The sequence below is a fragment of the Garra rufa genome, chromosome 10 (genome assembly GCF_049309525.1).
Source record: "Garra rufa chromosome 10, GarRuf1.0, whole genome shotgun sequence".
Taxonomy (NCBI): domain Eukaryota; kingdom Metazoa; phylum Chordata; class Actinopteri; order Cypriniformes; family Cyprinidae; genus Garra; species Garra rufa.
The window spans coordinates 36340442-36353761 of NC_133370.1; positions in this window are offsets into that span (position 1 = coordinate 36340442).

The window sequence follows — 13320 nt, forward strand, 5'->3', positions numbered from 1 at the left end:
AGGAGTCCGTAACAGTGTTAAACATGTCATTTCCTGTTGTCAGCAGGTGGCGCTATGACTATAACTGAATATGGGCACTGACGTGTGTTCAGGACCGGACTGTCATCAAACATGTGAAGTTTGAGGCAGATCGGACATCGTATGCCTGAGTTATAGCAACTTCCTTTTTCATGGCGAAACATCAAAGTTTGTCCGGCCGCCACGGACACGCCCTTCGACGAAAACTCTAAAGCTTCGCAATTTAACATCGCAAAGGCCTTATGATGACACTCAGCAAATTTGAAGATGATCGGATAAAAACTGTAGGAGGAGTTCGTTAAAGTATGAGGCCTGAAAATGGCAAAAACTGCACAAAAATCGTACAGGAAATTCAATATAACGGACTTCCTGTTGGGTTTCGGATGTTGCACCAGGAGACTTTTTTGTAGGTATTGGTGTGTTACATATGTGTACCGAGTTTCGTACATGTACGTGAAACGTAGCTCGAGGGGCACTCCGTTGAAATTTTATAGGTGGCGCTATCGAGCCATTTTGCCACACCCACTTTTGAAAACCATATCAGATGTAAATTTTCGCCAGGTCTGATGCGTGTGCAAAGTTTCGTGAGTTTTCGGGCATGTTTAGGCCCTCAAAATGACTTTTCATTTTGGAGAAGAAGAAGAAGAAGAAGAATAATAATAAACGGAGCAATTCCAATAGGGTCCTCGCACTGTAGTGCTCGGGCCCTAATTAAAGCTGCAAGCAGCGTTGACCGGGCCCTCGCCGTCTGGCAGTCGCCATCCCGATAGCATCAGGAAAACGGTGCCCAGTTGGCACATGCATTCACAATAACCCTTTGGACTAACCCTAACTGTCTCTCCTCCTCTCTGACTCTTTCTCTTACCACCCATCCCACCTCCTTACACTCAGCCACTTACCACACAAACACACACATAGAGTGCAGAGCAGAGTGAGATCAGATTTGTTTTTTAATTTTATTTCATTCGTGGAGTTTTATATAATTATGAAATGAACTGTGTTTAATCAGAATGAATAGTTATTTGTATGAAAAAAGTTTCAAAGAGTTAGGATGCTGCACTTTAAATATATAATAAATCATTGAAAATTGAAAATGGGAAATGAAATTCTAGGCACGCTATCTGCCTCAAAAACACAGGAAACAAATATGTATTTTGTATTTTTTTTTTTATTTGCCATGGCAACAGCATTTGATGCATCAGGGACGCCTTTACAGACTCTCATCGGCCGTGTTTTTACATCATTCTGATGAAGTTTGAAGAAAATTGAGTACAAATATATTGTTCGTTGTTCGTTCGTGTGTTAGTTCATTAACAAATGTTAACAAAAGAGACCCTATTTTAAATAGTTACCATGTTTTATGATCTACATCCATTTTTTTATATTATTTTAATGATCTATAAGCATCTGTGAAATAATTATAAACAAATATATTAAAAATAAATACATATTTACTTAGTTGATGTATTTGTTTCTCATTCTAATTAAGTGAACTGAGCAGTATAGTGTCATACTTATAATATTTTTTATTCTATCAGTGAGATTGTATATATGTATATAAATCATATAATTTTTCCTTAAAAGATTAAAAAAATATTTTAATGCTCTTTAAGCACCTATACAAAATAATTATGTAAAAGTACACTGACAGTACAGTCTATATCAACTGATTCTATGGATTATTTTCATTCTTATACACTGAGAATGAGCTAAATAGCATTAGAGGTCAAACGATTCCTTATCTTATGAGGACCTCTAGTGTTCATCCCTGGTATTAGAGCTTTAATCTGACAAATTTATGTGACACTTTTAATGTTTTTGGGGCCTCTGAGCATGATAACATTTTGAAACTACACGTATTTCCTAAGAATTTCTTGTTCTTTATATGTAAAAAGTTTTGATGAGTTAGAATAATGCAATTTAAAGATATATGAAAATAACTATTCATCTTTTTTATTGTTACTTTCATAAATCACCACATCAACACCGTTCAAGATGTCCCAAAGCCGTTCACAATTTAACATCTTCAGTATCTTGGCATCATGTTGACAAAGTTTTGTGTGAACTGTCTGATTCTGCTATGAGTGATATGAATTTATTCACAGCTATATTTAAAAACACAGGAAACAAATGTTAAAGTTTGACATGTTGCCATGGCAACAGCATTTGATGTATCAAGGACCCCTTCACAGATTCTCATCGGCCGTGTTTTGATATTATTCTGATGAAGTTTGAAGCAAATTGAGTAAAATTAAGAGGTTGATTTAAAAGCGTTTTGCAAGCAACACACTTCCTGCTGCCAGTTGGTGGCGCTATAACTTTGACTCATAATAGTCACATCTCTGTGATCGGTATCATACGACGAACAAACTGCTTAAGTTTGGTCAAAATCAGATAAAGTGTGTCAAAATTATTAGACATTTCCTGTTTCTCATTTCTCGCCATAATTTGTCGCCCTGCCACGGCCAAACCGTTCGAGATACCAAAAATCCCCTGGCAATTTTGCATTCCCAATATCTTGAGATCATGTTGACCGAGTTTGGTGGCCATCGGTGGAAAGGTCTAGGAGGAGTATTTCAAATTCCACAGCTTGATTTTTCCAAAAATCCATATTTAAATAAAAATAGCTGACTTCCTGTTGGTCGTAGCTAATGGGTGTAAATTAGAAAGTTGTCCGGCTTGATGAGTCCAATATATGTACCGAGTTTGGTGACTGTAGGACAAAGTAACCCCCCAACTTTTGTCAAAAGGTGGCGCTATGGAGCGCCTGCTCCACGCCCATTTATGGGCTTTTATCAGTGTTTAACTGTCATTAATACAGATGTGTGTGTTGAGTTTCATGAAATTCTAAGCATTTTAAGTGGCTCAAAAACACAAAAAACTAAAGTTAAAGTTTGACACGTTGCCATGGCAACATGATAAAAGTTATGGATAACGCCCTTCACAGATTCTTATCGGTCGTGTTTTGACATTATTGTGATGAAGTTTGAAGCAAATTGAGTAAAATTAAGAGGCTGAGTTTAAAGCGTTTCAAAAACGTCACGCTTTCTGCTGCCAGTTGGTGGCGCTATAACTTTGACTCATAATAGTCACATCTCTGTGATCGGCATCAGACGGTGAACAAACTGCTGAAGTTTGGTCAAAATCAGACAAAGTATGTCAAAGTTATTAGGCACTTCCTGTTTCTCATTTCTCGCCATAAATTTGTCGCCCCGTCACGGTCAAACCGTTCGAGATATCAAAAATCCCCTGGCAATTTTGCGTCCCCAATGTCTTGAGATCATGCTGACCGAGTTTGGTGGCCATCGGTGGAAAGGCCTAGTAGGAGTATTTCAAATTCCATTGCATGCACTTTTTAGACATCCCTGAATAGCCGACTTCCTGTTTGGCGAAGCATGGACTATGAGTGTGAAATTTGTTCGGCCCGATGAGGTCTATATGTGTATGAATTTTGGTGACTGTAGGTCAACCGTTGTGCGCTCCAGAGCCCTTCAAAAGTCGCAATTTTTAACGCTGTGCCATGCCCCCCCCAGATGACCCCCCCATGTCAAAGTCTGTCCGGCCCTGATGGCCGCAGGTTCCAATGTGTGTGCAAAGTTTCAAGAGTTTTCGTGTATGTTAAGGCCCCCGAAATCCCCCAAAACATTGAAAAAAAAATAATAATAATAATTAAAGCTGCGAGCAGCGATGAACGGGCCCTCGCACCCGGGCTCACCGCCGACCGGTGGCTTCAGGAAAACAGCAAACGGGGGGCAGTATGCTTTTAATACAGTAAATGTAGGAGAAATATGTCAAAGTCACTTAAATGTGCCAAACTTGCCGCTGCCAGCTGGTGGCGCTATGCCTATAACTGATTATTGGCATGTAGATGTGTTCAGGCCAGCACTATTATCAAACATATGAAGTTTGGTGCAGATTGACCTTGGTATGTTTGAGTTAGTGAAATATATGAGATATCCTGCTGCCAACAGGTGGCGCTATGATAATATCTGAATATTGGTCTTTAGGTGTCTTCAGGCCAGGACTCTTACCAAACCTGTGAATTTTGTGGCAGATCAGACATTTTCAGGCTAAGTTATAACCACTTCTATGTCTATGCAGAAACATCAAACTTTGTCAGGCCACCACGGACATGCCCTTTAATGAAAACTCAAGATCTTCACAATTTAACATCTCTAAGGCCTCAAGATCAGACTGACCAAATATAATGTTGATTTAACTAAATGCAATCAATGCAAGGACTTCAGATAAATGCCAACTGTGAACCAGTATGCTACAAATTGCCTATTTTCTGATGATGATGATAAGAACATGATTCATGATGATAGCAAAATGTTATTATTGCTTGCTTTACGTCCACCACTTCTGCTTAAATGTCATTGTTACCTATCTGAAGAATTTTTGTGTGGATATTGCTTTGCTGGTGACTCCTGTTATAATACATCACTCTTAAGTGCTACATAACTAAGAATCAATAAGGAAGACGGTGCCCAGTTGGCACATGCATTCACAGTAACCATCTGCTAGTTTTGATTTTAAGTTTACAGAATTGAAAGGGTTACACTTTAAAATCAACACACAGACACATACACACAAAATATAAAATGTTGCCATCCAGTTTCATTTGTTAAAATTAACTATATTAGTTAACATGACCAATAAATAAATAGCATTTATTAATGTTAATTAATATTAAGCTAAAAAAAGTACTCATATAAAGTTTATGTACTGTGAATTAACATGAACATGAACACAGTTCATGTGGGTGTACAGCAATACACAATAAAGTGCTCTATAAACGCTTCATTCTTTCAAAATATCTTTAAAAATCAAGTTGAGTATTTTAACGGGGTGATACATATATATAACTGATCTTAAAATTATGGTTTTCAGATGTTTTGAAGAGATAACAGTAATGTTTGTTTTGTTGTCAAAGTCTGTCTTAATTTTTTATTATTATTATTTTATAATCAATAAATAACACTATGTAAATATTGTCTATCAATGAAGATAAATGCTAAAAAGTTGTATTTTTAAATCTTTTGCTATGTGACTGAATAGGACAAGTTCATGGTACAGTTAAGTAAAAAATAAATAAAAAACAACAACTGCAAAATACGAACAATGAAAGACTTAGTGACCCTTTATATTTTCTCAAAATATCAGACTCTCAAAGATCAGACATATTTATGTAATTACACTACATACAGTACATGCATTTTTTGTTCAAAGATGGTCTGTAGGATGGCTCTCTACTCTGTCAACCTCTCTGCCTCTCACCCCTCCCCCCTGCAATAATGAGCTTCTCTGTGCCTGACTGAACGCACACACATACTGTAGAGACATTCACCAGAGTGACAGCAGGTTTCTGAGTTATTTTTTTAATTTTCTTTAATTCATTGAAGCTTGTATAAAATTTATATTTCCAGCACTTGCTCAGAATGATTAGATCTCTGTGTGAAAAAAGTTTTAAAGAGTTTGGATGCTGCACTTTAAAGATATAAAAAATTAGGGTTATGTTTTTTACTAAATCTTTAAAAAATCACCACGTCAACACCGTTCGAGATATCCAAAATCCGCTCGCAATTTAACATCTTCAGAATCTTCTCTTCATGTTAAAAAAGTTTGGTGTGAACAGCTGGTTGTTCTTAGGAGTAGTGTGAATTTGTTTACTACCTGATTTTTCCAAAAATCCACCTTCAAATCAAAATAGCCGGCTTTCTGTTGGTCTTAGCTAATGAGTTTGATTTAGAAAGTTGTCCAGATTGATGAGAACAATATATGTACAGAGTTTGGTGACTGTAGGAAAAACTAACCCCCCAACTTTTGTCAAAAGATGGCGCTATAGAGTGCCTGCTCCACGCCCATTTATGACCTTTTGCCAGTGTCTAACTATCATTAATATTGACGTGTGTGTTGAGTTTCATGAAATTCTAAGCATGTTATCTGCCTCGAAAAGACAGGAATCAAATTTTAAAGTTTGACGCGTTGCCATGGCAACAGTATTTGATTTATCATCGACCCCTTTACATATTCTCATCGGCCGTGTTTTGACATTATTTTGATGAAGTTTGAAGAAAATCAAGTAAAATTAAGAGGCTGATTTCAAAGGATTTTGAAAATGACACGCTTCCTGCTGCCAGTTGGTGGCGCTATAACTTTGACTCATAATAGTCACATTTATGGAATCGGCATCATACAACAAACAAACTGGTGAAGTTTCATAAGAATCAAGCAATGTGTGCAACAGTAATTAGACACTTCCTGTTTCTCATTTCTCGCCATAACTTTGTCGCCTTGCCACGGCCAAACCGTTCGAGATATCAAAAATCCCCTCGCAATTTAGCGTCCCCAATGTCTTGAGATCATGCTGACCGAGTTTGGTGACAATCCTATGGAAACCCTGGGAGGAGTACGTTAAATTCCAGAGCATGCGCTTTTTAAACAGCCCTAAATATCTCACTTCCTGTTGCGTTCAGCCCATGACATAGAGTACAAAAGTTGTTTGGCTCAGTGAGATCTATATGTGTACCGAGTTTCATATCAATACGTGCAAGTATGTGTGCGCAGTACATCAAGTTTTCAAACTGTGTTCCAGGGGGCGCTGTAGAGGCCCTGAACCACGCCCGGGTCCCAGCCTCTGTGGCGTCCGGACGACGGCAGATTCCGACATGTGTGCAAATTTTCAAGAGTTTTTGAGTATGTTAAGGCCCCCAAAAGTGCCCCAACGGTTGAAAAAAAAAAAAAAAAAAAAAAAAAAAATAAGAACCCTTAGAAGAACAATAGGGCCTTCGCCCTTTTGGGCTCGGGCCCTAATAATTAAAGCTGCGAGCAGCGATGAACGGGCCCTCGCATCTGGGCTCACCGCCGACCGGTGGCTTCAGGAAATCAGCAAACGGTGGGCAGTATGCTTTTAATACAGTAAATGTAGGAGAAATATGTCAAAGTCACTTAAATGTGCCAAACTTGCCGCTGCCAGCTGGTGGCGCTATGCCTATAACTGATTATTGGCATGTAGATGTGTTCAGGCCAGCACTATTATCAAACATATGAAGTTTGGTGCAGATTGACCTTGGTATGTTTGAGTTAGTGAAATATATGAGATATCCTGCTGCCAACAGGTGGCGCTATGATAATATCTGAATATTGGTCTTTAGGTGTCTTCAGGCCAGGACTCTTACCAAACCTGTGAATTTTGTGGCAGATCAGACATTTTCAGGCTAAGTTATAACCACTTCTATGTCTATGCAGAAACATCAAACTTTGTCAGGCCACCACGGACATGCCCTTTAATGAAAACTCAAGATCTTCACAATTTAACATCTCTAAGGCTTCAAGATCAGACTGACCAAATATAATGTTGATTTAACTAAATGCAATCAATGCAAGGACTTCAGATAAATGCCAACTGTGAACCAGTATGCTACAAATGATGATAAGAACATGATTCATGATGATAGCAAAATGTTATTATTGCTTCCTTTACATCCACCACTTCTGCTTAAATGTCATTGTTACCTATCTGTACAATTTTTGTGTGGATATTGCTTTGCTGGTGACTCCTGTTATAAGACATCACTCTTAAGCGCTACATAACTAAGAATCAATAAGGAAGACGGTGCCCAGTTGGCACATGCATTCACAGTAACCCTCTTCTAGTTTGGATTTTAAGTTTACAGAATTGAAAGGGTTACACTTTAAAATCAACACACAGACACATACACACAAAATATAAAATGTTGCCATCCAGTTTCATTTGTTAAAATTAACTATATTAGTTAACATGACCAATAAATAAATAGCATTTATTAATGTTAATTAATATTAAGCTAAAAAAAGTATTCATATAAAGTTTATGTACTGTGAATTAACATGAACATGAACACAGTTCATGTGGGTGTACAGCAATACACAATAAAGTGCTCTATAAACTCTTCATTCTTTCAAAATATCTAATATCTATATCAAAATAACTGGGTGATATATATTTATAACTGATCTTAAAATTATGGTTTTCAGATGTTTTGAAGAAATTAACAGTAACGTTTGTTTTGTTGTCAAAGTTTGTCATAATTTTTTATTATTATTATTTTATATTCAATAAATAACACTATGTAAATATTGTCTATCAATGAAGATAAATTGATCATGCTAAAAAGTTGTATTTTTTTTAATCTTTTGCTATGTGACTGAATAGGACAAGTTCATGGTACAGTTAAGTAAAAAATAAATAAAAAACAACAACTGCAAAATACGAACAATGAAAGACTAAGTGACCCTTTATATTTTCTCAAAATATCAGACTCTCAAAGATCAGACATATTTATGTAATTAAAATACATATGTGCATTTTTTGTTCAAAGATGGTCTGTAGGATGGCTCTCTACTCTGTCACCCTCTCTGCCTCTCACCCCTCCCCCCTGCAATAATGAGCTTCTCTGTGCCTGACTGAACGCACACACATACTGTAGAGACATTCACCAGAGTGACAGCAGGTTTCTGAGTTATTTTTTTAATTTTCTTTAATTCATTGAAGCTTGTATAAAATTAATATTTCCAGCACTTGCTCAGAATGATCAGATCTCTGTGTGAAAAAAGTTTTAAAGAGTTTGGATGCTGCACTTTAAAGATATAAAAAATTAGGGTTATGTTTTTTACTATATCTTTAAAAAATCACCACGTCAACACCGTTCGAGATATCCAAAATCCGCTCGCAATTTAACATCTTCAGAATATTCTCTTCATGTTAAAAAAGTTTGGTGTGAACAGCTGGTTGTTCTTAGGAGTAGTGTGAATTTGTTTACTACCTGATTTTTCAAAAAATCCACCTTCAAATCAAAATAGCCGGCTTTCTGTTGGTCTTAGCTAATGAGTTTGATTTAGAAAGTTGTCCAGATTGATGAGAACAATATATGTACAGAGTTTGGTGACTGTAGGAAAAACTAACCCCCCAACTTTTGTCAAAAGATGGCGCTATAGAGTGCCTGCTCCACGCCCATTTATAACCTTTTGCCAGTGTCTAACTATCATTAATATTGATGTGTGTGTTGAGTTTCATGAAATTCTAAGCATGTTATCTGCCTCGAAAAGACAGGAATCTAATTTTAAAGTTTGTCACGTTGCCATGGCAACAGCATTTGATTTATCATCGACCCCTTTACATATTCTTATCGGCCGTGTTTTGACATGATTTTGATGAAGTTTAAAGAAAATCGAGTAAAATTAAGAGGCTGATTTCAAAGCATTTTGAAAATGACACGTTTCCTGCTGCCAGTTGGTGGCGCTATAACTTTGACTCATAATAGTCACATTTATGGAATCGGCATCATACAAGGAACAAACTGGTGAAGTTTCATCAGAATCAGGCAATGTGTGCAACAGTTATTAGACACTTCCTGTTTCTCATTTCTCGCCATAACTTTGTCGCCTTGCCACGGCCAAACCGTTCGAGATATCAAAAATCTCCTCGCAATTTAGCGTCCCCAATGTCTTGAGATCATGCTGACCGAGTTTGGTGACAATCCCATGGAATTCCTGGGAGGAGTACGTTAAATTCCAGAGCATGCGCTTTTTAAACAGCCCTAAATATCTCACTTCCTGTTGCGTGGAGCCCATGACATAGAGTACAAAAGTTGTTCAGCTCGATGAGTTCTATATGTGTACCGAGTTTCATATGAGTACGTGCAAGTATGTGTGCGCAGTACATCAAGTTTTCAAACTGTGTTCCAGGGGGCGCTGTAGATGCCCTGAACCACGCCCGGGTCCCAGCCTCTGTGGCGTCCTGATGGCCGCAGATTCCGACGTGTGTGCAAATTTTCAAGAGTTTTTGAGTATGTTAAGGCCCCCAAAAGTGCCCGGAAGGTGTAAAAAAATAAAAAAAATAAAAAAAATTAAAGCTGCAAGCAGCGATGGTAGGGCCCTCGCACTCGGGCTCACCGCCGATTGGTGGCGAATGGTGGGCACTATGCTATTAACACAGAAAATGTAGTAGGAATATGTCAAAGTCATTGATATGTGCCAATCTTCCTTCTGCCAGCTGGTGGCGCTATGCCTATAACTGAATATTGGCATGCAGATGTGTTCAGGCCAGTGCTTTTATCAAACTTATGAAGTTTGGTGAAGCTTGAACATGGCATGCTTGAGTGTAAGTCATGACATATCCTGCTGCCAACAGGTGGCGCTATTACAAAATATTGTCTTTTAGATGTCTTCAGGCCAGGACTATTGCCAAACATGTCAAGTTTGGTGCAAATTGTACATTGCATGCTTAAGTTAGTGTAAAACAAGTAATTTGCTGTTGCCAGCTGGTGGCGCTATGACTATAACTAAATATTGGCATGTAAATGTATTCAGGCCAGGACTCTTATCAAACATATTAAGTTTGGGGCTGATTGGACATTGCATGCCTGAGTTACAGTAACTTCCTGTTTCATTGCATTAAGAGTATGCTTTAGCACTTAGCTAAATGTTGCTAACATGTTTCTAACATGTTGCTACCCTATTTTAACACTTGTTGATATTTTTAAAATGTTGCTAGGCATCCACAACAGTATTAAATATGTGGCTTCCTATTACCAGCTGGTGGCGCTATGACTATAGCTGAATATGGGCATGTATATATCTTCAGGCCAGGACTCTTATCAAACATGTGAAGTTTGGGGCTGATTGGACATTGCATGCCTGAGTTACAGTAACTTCCTGTTTTTAATTGCATTAAGAGCATGCTTTAGCACTTAGCTAAATGTTGCTAACATGTTATAGCATGTTTCTAGCATGTTGCTACCCTATTTAACACTTGTTGATATTTTTAAAATGTTGCTTGGCATCCACAACAGTATTAAACATGTGACTTCCTGTTGCCAGCAGGTGGCACTATCACTATAACTGAATATGGGCATGGGCTTGTGTTCAGACCAGGACTCTTATCAAACATATTAAGCTTGGGTCCGATTGGACATTGTATGCATGAGTTACACTTATTTTTCTTTGTATTAATATCATGCTTTAGCTCTCAGCTAAGTGTTGCTAGCATGTTTTAACATGATTCTAGCATGATGCTAGCCTATTTAAAACTTGCTGACGCTTTTTATTATGTTGCTAGGAGTCCGTAACACCATTAAACGTCACTTCCTGTTGTCAGCAGGTGGTGCTGTGACTATAACTGCATGTATATATCTTCAGGCCAGGAGTCTTATCAAACGTGAAGTTTGGGGCTGATTGGACATTGCATGTCTGAGTTACAGTAACTTCCTGTTTTATGTCTTTAACAACATGCTTTAGCACTAAGTAAGTGTTGCTAGCATGTTTGAGTACGTTTTAAACTAGTTTAGCACTCAATGGCTTTTTTAGTGTGTTGCTAATAGTGTGTCACAGTGTTAAACATGCCACTTTCTGTTGACAGTAGGTGGCGCTATAACTATAACTGAATATTGGCATGTAGATATCTTCAGGCCAGGACTGTTATCAAACATGTGAAGTTTGGGGCTGATTGGACATTGCATGCCTGAGTTACAGTAACTTCCTGTTTCATTGCATTAAGAGTATGCTTTAGCACGTAGCTAAATGTTGCTAACATGTTTCTAACATGTTGCTATCCTATTTTAACACTTGTTGATATTTTTAAAATGTTGCTAGGCATCCACAACAGTATTAAACATGTGGCTTCCTATTACCAGCTGGTGGCGCTATGACTATAGCTGAATATGGGCATGTATATATCTTCAGGCCAGGACTCTTATCAAACATGTGAAGTTTGGGGCTGATTGGACATTGCATGCCTGAGTTACAGTAACTTCCTGTTTCATTGCATTAAGAGCATGCTTTAGCACTTAGCTAAATGTTGCTAACATGTTATAGCATGTTTCTAGCATGTTGCTACCCTATTTAACACTTGTTGATATTTTTAAAATGTTGCTTGGCATCCACAACAGTATTAAACATGTGACTTCCTGTTGCCAGCAGGTGGCACTATCACTATAACTGAATATGGGCATGGGCTTGTGTTCAGACCAGGACTCTTATCAAACATATTAAGCTTGGGTCAGATTGGACATTGTATGCATGAGTTACACTTATTTTTCTTTGTATTAATATCATGCTTTAGCTCTCAGCTAAGTGTTGCTAGCATGTTTTAACATGATTCTAGCATGATGCTAGCCTATTTAAAACTTGCTGACGCTTTTTATTATGTTGCTAGGAGTCCGTAACACCATTAAACGTCACTTCCTGTTGTCAGCAGGTGGCGCTGTGACTATAACTGCATGTATATATCTTCAGGCCAGGAGTCTTATCAAACGTGAAGTTTGGGGCTGATTGGACATTGCATGTCTGAGTTACAGTAACTTCCTGTTTTATGTCTTTAACAACATGCTTTAGCACTAAGTAAGTGTTGCTAGCATGTTTGAGTACGTTTTAAACTAGTTTAGCACTCAATGGCTTTTTTAGTGTGTTGCTAATAGTGTGTCACAGTGTTAAACATGTCACTTCCTGTTGACAGTAGGTGGCGCTATAACTATAACTGAATATTGGCATGTAGATATCTTCAGGCCAGGACTGTTATCAAACATGTGAAGTTTGGGGCTGATTGGACATTGCATGCCTGAGTTACAGTAACTTCCTGTTTCATTGCATTAAGAGTATGCTTTAGCACTTAGCTAAATGTTGCTAACATGTTATAGCATGTTTCTAGCATGTTGCTACCCTGTTTAACAGTAGTTGAATTTTTTTAAAATGTTGCTAGGCATCCACAACAGTATTAAACATGTGGCTTCCTGTTACCAGCTGGTGGCGCTATGACTATAACTGAATACGGGCATGGGCGTGCGTTTAGGCCAGGATTCTTATCAAACATGTTAAGTTTGGGGCTGATTGGACATTGTATGCCTGAGTTAGAGTAACTTCCTGTTTCATTGTATTATTAGCATGCTTTAGCATATTAGCTAAGTGTTGCTAGCATGCTTTATTATTTTTGTAGCATGTTGAATATTAAGTTTGGGTCAGATTCAACATTATATACATGAGTTACAGCAATTTCCTTTTGTATTTGTATTAATAGCATGCTTTAGCTCTTAGCTAAGTGTTGCTAGCATGTTTTAGCATGTTTGTAGCATGTTGCTAGCTTATATAAGACTTGTTAACGCTTTTCAATATGTTTCTAGGAGTCCGTAACAGTGTTAAACATGTCATTTCCTGTTGTCAGCAGGTGGCGCTATGACTATAACTGAATTTAGGCACTGACGTGTGTTCAGGACCGGACTGTCATCAAACATGTGAAGTTTGAGGCAGATCGGACATCGTATGCCT